Genomic DNA, 7269 nt, shown 5'->3' with positions numbered 1-7269 from the left:
CTAGAAGATAACGTGCAGGAGCATGCAGGAATTTGCAGTTTGTAACAGTTTCCTTCTGTCCCTCTCCCCGCCCCTGCCCAGGCTCGAACCAGGGACCGTCTGCACACATCGACAATAGTCACCATTGAGGCATCGTTACCTATCGCTCCACAAAAGCCCTTTGCAAGGGAAACAACTACTTCAAGGTCTCAGATCGGGTGATGTCAACGAATGAAACGCTATTAGCGCACACCCCGCTAACTGGCTAGCCATTTCATACCGGTTACACTCACCCCCGTTTTGACCTCCTCCTTTTCGCAGCAAACGGTGATCTGGGTAAACAGCATCAATGTAACAGTTTTGTCGGTACATACACACAACAAGTAGGTCGCAAGGGGGAGAGGCGTTGTGCCGTGAGGTGTTGCATAATTTTTTTTTTGAAACCAGGCTTGAGGTTAACTGACGCTATATATGATGGGAGTTCGATGCACTCATGGCTCTGTATAATACTGTACGTTTCCTGGGGACTGTGAAAATACCCCTGGTGGCATGTCTGGTGGGGTAAGTGTGCGTGTCAGCGCTGTGTGTAAATTGACTATGCAAACAACTTTTTGTTAAGGGTTTCAGTGACATCCGTAGCTGTAGTTGCTGGTGTGTAAATGGTTGAATCATCAGCATACATGCTTTATTTAATGCTAGTGTCAGATCATTGGTAAAAATTAAAAATAAAGAGTAGAGGGCTTACAGAGCTGCCCTGCGGTACATCACACTTTACATGTTTGACATTACAGGAAAGAAATTCCATAAATTAACTTTTAACAAGGTACACCTGTTAATTGACATGAATTCCAGGTGACTACCTCATGAAGCTTGTTGAGAGAATGCCAAGAGTGTGTACAGCTGTCATCAAGGCAAAGGGTGGCTACTTTGAAGAATCTCAAATACAAAATATATTTAGATTTGTTTAACACTTTTTTGGTTACTACATGATTCCATATATGTTATTTCATAGTTTTGATGTCTTCACTATTATTCTACAATGTAGAAAATAGTAAAAAATAAAGAAAAACCTTAAATGAGTAGGTTTGTCCAAACTTTTGACTAATATTGTACTTTTTCTCAACAACAGGTTATGGCCAATAATATCAAAGGCCGCACTGAAATCTAACAGTACATCTCCCACAATCTTCTTAGAAATTTATTTCAACCAATCATTAGACATTTGTGTCTGTGCGGTACAGGTTGTGTGGCCATCTCTATAAGCATTCTGAAAGTCTGTTGTTAATTTGAGAAATAACATTGTATTTGGTCAAACACCATTTTCCAATAGTTTGCTAAGAGCTGGCAACAAGCGGATATGTCTGCTGTTAGAACCAGTAAAGGTCGCTTTACCACTCTTGGGTAGCGGAATGACTTTGGCTTCCCTCCAGGCCTGAGGGCAAAGATTTTCCTCTAGGCTCAGATTAAAGATATGACAGATGGTAGCTGACTAGTCACTCCTATCCTCAGTAGCTTTCCATCCAAGTTGTCAATGCCAGGAGGTTTGTCATTATTGATCGATACATTTTTCCACCTCTCCCAGACAAACTTTACAAAATTCCAACTTGCAATGCTTTTCTTTCATTATTTGTTTGAGTTTAGTCTCATTGTTGTCGAAATCCATTTACACAGGGACACTCAATCTTAAATTAATCATTGTTCATTGTCAGCGCGCTAGATAGGTTCCAACAAAGTTAATGCACCGTAGTCAACGTCGGTCAGAAGCTCTATCGGGGCAGTCCCATTAGTTCCCTTATTTACTTCAGACAAGTAATATTTGCATGATTTTGCTTATTCATAATTAATTAACATTTGGTTCATTCATGTGACTGACCAATACCTCACAAGTTTTTATCTCTCTAATCTGAGACCTTGAAACTGAGATTATTTTGTTCTCAAAACAAGTTCTGGAAGTAATGCCAAATTGCAGATACTGATAAGTGAGGATTCGTTCAATCAATCACTTGCATGAAGACAGAAATTGGTTATTAGAACAGCATACGAATAGAACACAGAAATTAGTTATTAGAAAAGCACAAGTATAACATTTCCATCACAACATCATTTCTCAATTTGCAGAAAGTCAGCCAGTCAGATGTGCAGCCAGACTTATTTGCCACTATTTTTGCTCCATCTCTTTCAATCAAACAGTTTTTCAATTCCTCATCAATTAATGGAGCCTTATCAGTTCTAACAGTCAGTTTCTTAACAGTTGCATATTTATCAATGATTGATTAATTTATTAAATTGCTTCTTCCAATCACATCAGACAAACAAATATGTTAAACATCATCCACATAAGTCACAGCAAAATATTTTGTATGATCTCTTATACACTATTTTAGGCCCATCTTTCGGAACTTTGGTGTTCCTGGATATAGCCACTACATTTTGATCACTACTTCCAATGGCCACATATACAGCAGGGGGGGATAGTATATTGCAGATAGTAGCTTCCATCAATGTAATTGTCTGCATCAATTCCAATTCCAAATATATATATATATACAGTTGAAGTCGGAAGTTTACATACACCAGCGCAAATACATTTAAACTCAGTTTTCACAACTCCTGACATTTAATCTAAGTAAAAATTCACTGTCTCAGGTCAGTTAGGATCACCACTTTATGTTAAGAATGTCAGAATAATAGTAGAGAGAATGATTTATTTCAGTTTTTATTTCTTTCATCGCATTCCCAGTGGGTCAGAAGTTTACATACACTCAATTAGTATGTGGTAGCATTGCCTTTAAATTGTTTAACTTGGGTTAAATGTTTCAGGTATCCTTCCACCAGCTTCCCAGAATAAATTGCAGGAATTTTGGCCAGTTCCTCCTGACAGAGCTGGTGTAACTGAGTCAGGTTTGTAGGACATTGCTTGCACACGCTTTTCCAGTTCTGCCCACAAATTTATCGGATTAAGTTCAGGGCTTTGTGATTGCCACTCCAATACCTTGACTTTGTTGTCCTTCAGCCATTTTTCCACAACTTTGGAAGTATGCTTGGGGTCATTTTCCATTTGGAAGACCCATTCGCTGACCAAGCTTTAACTTCCTGACTGATGTCTTGAGATGTTGCTTCAATATATCCACATACATTTCCTTCCTCATGGTGCCATCTATTTTGTGAAGTGCACCAATCCCTTCTGCAGCAAAGCACCCCCCACAACATGATGCTGCCACCCCCATGATTCACGGTTGGGACAGTGTTCTTCGGCTTGCAAGCCTCCCCTTTTTCCTCCAAACATAACGATGGTAATTATGGCCAAACAGTTCTCTTTTTGTTTCATCAGACCAGTGGACATTTCTCCAAAAAGTACGATCTTTGTCCCCATGTGCAGTTGCAAACCGTAGTCTGGCTTTTATATGGCGGTTTTGGAGCAGTGACTTCTTCCTTGCCGAGCGGCCTTTCAGGTTATGTAGGATTTGTTTTTGTGGATATAGATACTTTTGTACCTGTTTCCTTCAGCATCTTCACAAGGTCCTTTGCTGTTGTTCTGGGATTGATTTGCACTTTTCGCACCAAAGTACGTTCATCTCTAGGAGATAGAACGCGTCTCCTTCCTGAGCGGTATGACGGCTGTGTGGTCCCATGGTGTTTATACTTGCATACTATTGTTTGTACAGATGAACGTGGTACCTGCAGGAATTTGTAAATTGTTCCCAAGGATGAACCAGACTTGTGGAGGTCTTGGCTCATTTCTTTTGATTTTCCCATGATGTCAAACAAAGAGCCACTGAGTTTGAAGATAGGCCTTGAAATACATCCACAGATACACCTCCAATTCACTCAAATGATGTCAATTAGCCTATCAGAATCTTCTAAAGCCATGACATCATTTTTAGTTTTAATGACTCCAACCTAAGTATGTAAACTTCTGACTTCAACTGTGTGTAAATATATTTGTTTATATATATGTATAAGTCACAACAATAGACAAACATAGTGTGCTTAAACTAATAACAACACACAAATTGTTGGATTTTTCTTATCTATATTGATCCAAGATGGCGTAGCAGTGGGGATGTCTGTTTTGATTGTCTTGTCCCGTCCCTTGTATATATTGTTTTTCTTCGTATATATTTCGTAAATATTTGTACACTTTTAAACCAGAACCACCTTCAGAAGCTAGCCAGCTAACTACTTACTAGCTAGTAGTCAGTTAGACACTGCTATCAGTCATCACCGTTAACTCGGACTGCCAGCCTCAGCCCAAGCATCTCCTGCCAGCCTGCACAGCGAGATATCTACCCAGAGCATATCTGACTGCTTTTCTCTACCACATTGCCGGATTCCTACCGCAAGCTCTGAACCTTTACTCTGGATCATCACAGCTAGCTAGCTGCTATCCGAATGGCTACTCCTGTCTAACGTCTTTGTCCCGAAGCAAGCACCAGTTAGCCTGGAGCTAGCCTCGAACTAGGCCCATCTCCTGGCTAGCCGAAGAGATTCCTTCAAGCAATCCCTGGGCTTCAATGACCTCTTTTGCCAATTAGCCTGGACCCTTTGCTGCCGACACGGAGCCCCGCCGTTCTATCACGACTGGTCTACCGACGTAACCGTCCGAGGGGGTTTCTGTCCCGAAGCAAGCCCCAGTTAGCCTGGAGCAAGGCTCTTCTCCCGGCTAGCCGAAGAATTCCATCAGATAAATCCTTGGCTTCAATACCTCTTCTGTCAATTGGCCTGGACCCTTTGCTGCCGACAAGGAGCCCCGCCGATCCATCACGACTGATCTGCCGACGTAACTGTTTGAGGGAGTTTCAAAGACTCTCCCGTTGCGACGTTCCCCTGAGGCCCATCTGCTAGCTCCGGCCTGGTAGTTGTCTGAATCGCCGTGCCTCCAGTTCGCCTAGCTACTCACTGGACCCTATGATCACTCGGCTACAAATGCATCTCCCTAATGTCAATATGCCTTGTCTATTGCTGTTTTGGTTAGCCATTTTTGTTTTATTTCACTGTAGAGCCTCCAGCCCAGCTCAATATGCCTTAGCTAGCCCTTATGTTCCACCCCCCCACACACACATGCGGTAACCGCAACTGGCTTAAATGGTGTCTCACTGTATTCACATCCTACCATAGCCTTGTCTGTACATTATGCCTTGAATCTATTCTTCCGCGCTGAGAAACCTGCTCCTTTTACTCTCTGTTCTGAATGCACTAGACAACCAGTTCTTTTAGCCTTTAGCCGTACTCTTATCCTACTCCTCCTTTGTTCCTCTGGTGATGTAGAGGTTAACTCAGGCCCTGCAGCCCCCAGCATCACTCCCATTCCCCAGGCTCTCTCATTTGTTGACTTCTGTTACCGTAAAAGCCTTGGTTTCATGCATGTTAACATTAGAAGCCTCCTCCCTAAGTTTGTTTTATTCACTGCTTTAGCACACTCCACCAACATGTCCTAGCTGTGTCTGATTCCTGGCTTTGGAAGGCCACCAAATATCCAGAAATTTCCATCCCTAACTATAACATTTTCCGACAAGCTAGAACTGCCAAAGGGGGCGGAGTTGCAATCTACTGCAGAGATAGCCTGCAGTGTTCTGTCATACTATCCAGGTCTGTGCCCAAACAATTCGAGCTTCTACTTTTAAAAATCCACCGAAACAAGTCTCTCACCATTGCCGCTTGTTATAGACCCCCCCTCTGTGCCCTGGACACCATATGTGAATTGATCGTCCCCCATCTATCTTCAGAGTTTGTACTGTTAGATGACCTAAACTGGGATATGCTTTTAACACCCCGGCCGTCCTTCAATCTAAGCTAGATGCCTTCAATCTCACACAAATCATCAAGGAACATACCAGGTACAACCCTAAATCCGTAACCATGGGCACAGTCTTCGATATCATCCTGACCAAACTGCCCTCTAAATACACCTCTGCTGTCTTCAACCAGGATCTCAGTGATCACTGCCTCATTGCCTGCGTGCGTACTGGGTCCGCGGTCAAACGACTACCCCTCATCACTGTCAAACGCTCCCTAAAACACTTCAGTGAGCAGGCATTTCTAATCGACCTGGCCCGGGTATCCTGGAATGAGGATGCCTGGTTGCTCTTCAAAAGTGTGTTCCTCTCCATCTTAAATAAGCATGCCCCATTCCAAAAATGTAGAACTAAGAACAGATATAGCCCTTTGTTCACCCCAGACTTGACTGCCCTTGACCAGCACAAAAACATCCTGTGGCGTTCTGCATTAGCATCAAATAGCCCCCACGATATAGCCCCCTTTTCAGGGAAGTCAGGAACCAATATTCTAAGTCAGTTAGGAAAGCTAAGGCTAGCTTTTTCAAACTGAAATTTGCTTCCTGTAGCACAAATTCCCAAAAGTTTTGGGACACTGAAAGTCCATGGAGAATAAAAGCACCTCCTTCCTGCCCACTGCACCGAGGATTGGAAACACTGTCACCACTGATAAACCTACAATAACCGATCATTTCAATAAGCATATTTCCACGGTGGGCCACCTGGCTACCCCTACCCTGGCCAACAACATGAATTGCAAAAATCTCTGAAGCTGGAGTCTTATATCTCCCTCTCTAACTTTAAGCATCAGCTGTCTGAGCAGCTTATCAATCACTGTACCTGTACACAGCCAATCTGTAAATTGTACTCCCGACTACCTCATCCCCATATTATTACTCACCCTCTTGCACCCCAGTATCTCTACTTGCACATCATCATCTCCACATCTATCACTCCAGTATTAATGCTAAGTTGTAATTATTTTCGCCTCTAGGGCGTGTTATTGACTGTACGTTTGTTTATGTGTAACTCTGTGTTGTTGTTTTTGTCTCACTGCTTTGCGTTTATCTTGTCCAGGTCGCAGTGGTAAATGAGAACTTGTTCTCAACTGAACTACCTGGTTAAATAAAGCTGAAGAAAAGTCATTTAAACATTCACAGTGTATATTGGAAAAAGTATGTGAACCCCTAGGCTAATGACTGGAGTCAGCTAACCTGGAGTCCAATCAATGAGATGAGATTAGAGATGTTGGTTAGAGCTGCCTTGCCCTATAAAAAAACACTCACAACATTTGAGTTTGCTACTCACAAGAAGCATTGCCTGATGTGAACCATGCCTTGAACAAAAAATATCGAAGACCTAAGATTAAGAATTGTTGACTTGCATAAAGCTGGAAAGGGTTGCAAAAGTATCTCTGAAAGCCTTGATGTTCATCAGTCCACAGTAAGACAAAATGTCTATAAATGGAGAATGTTCAGCACTGTTGATTCTCTCCCTAGGAGTGGCCATCCTGCAA

Source organism: Oncorhynchus tshawytscha, linkage group LG08, assembly GCF_018296145.1.
Source record: "Oncorhynchus tshawytscha isolate Ot180627B linkage group LG08, Otsh_v2.0, whole genome shotgun sequence".
Taxonomy (NCBI): Eukaryota; Metazoa; Chordata; class Actinopteri; order Salmoniformes; family Salmonidae; genus Oncorhynchus; species Oncorhynchus tshawytscha.
The sequence above is the reverse complement of the archived record's forward strand: the minus strand, read 5'-3'. Positions refer to the sequence as shown.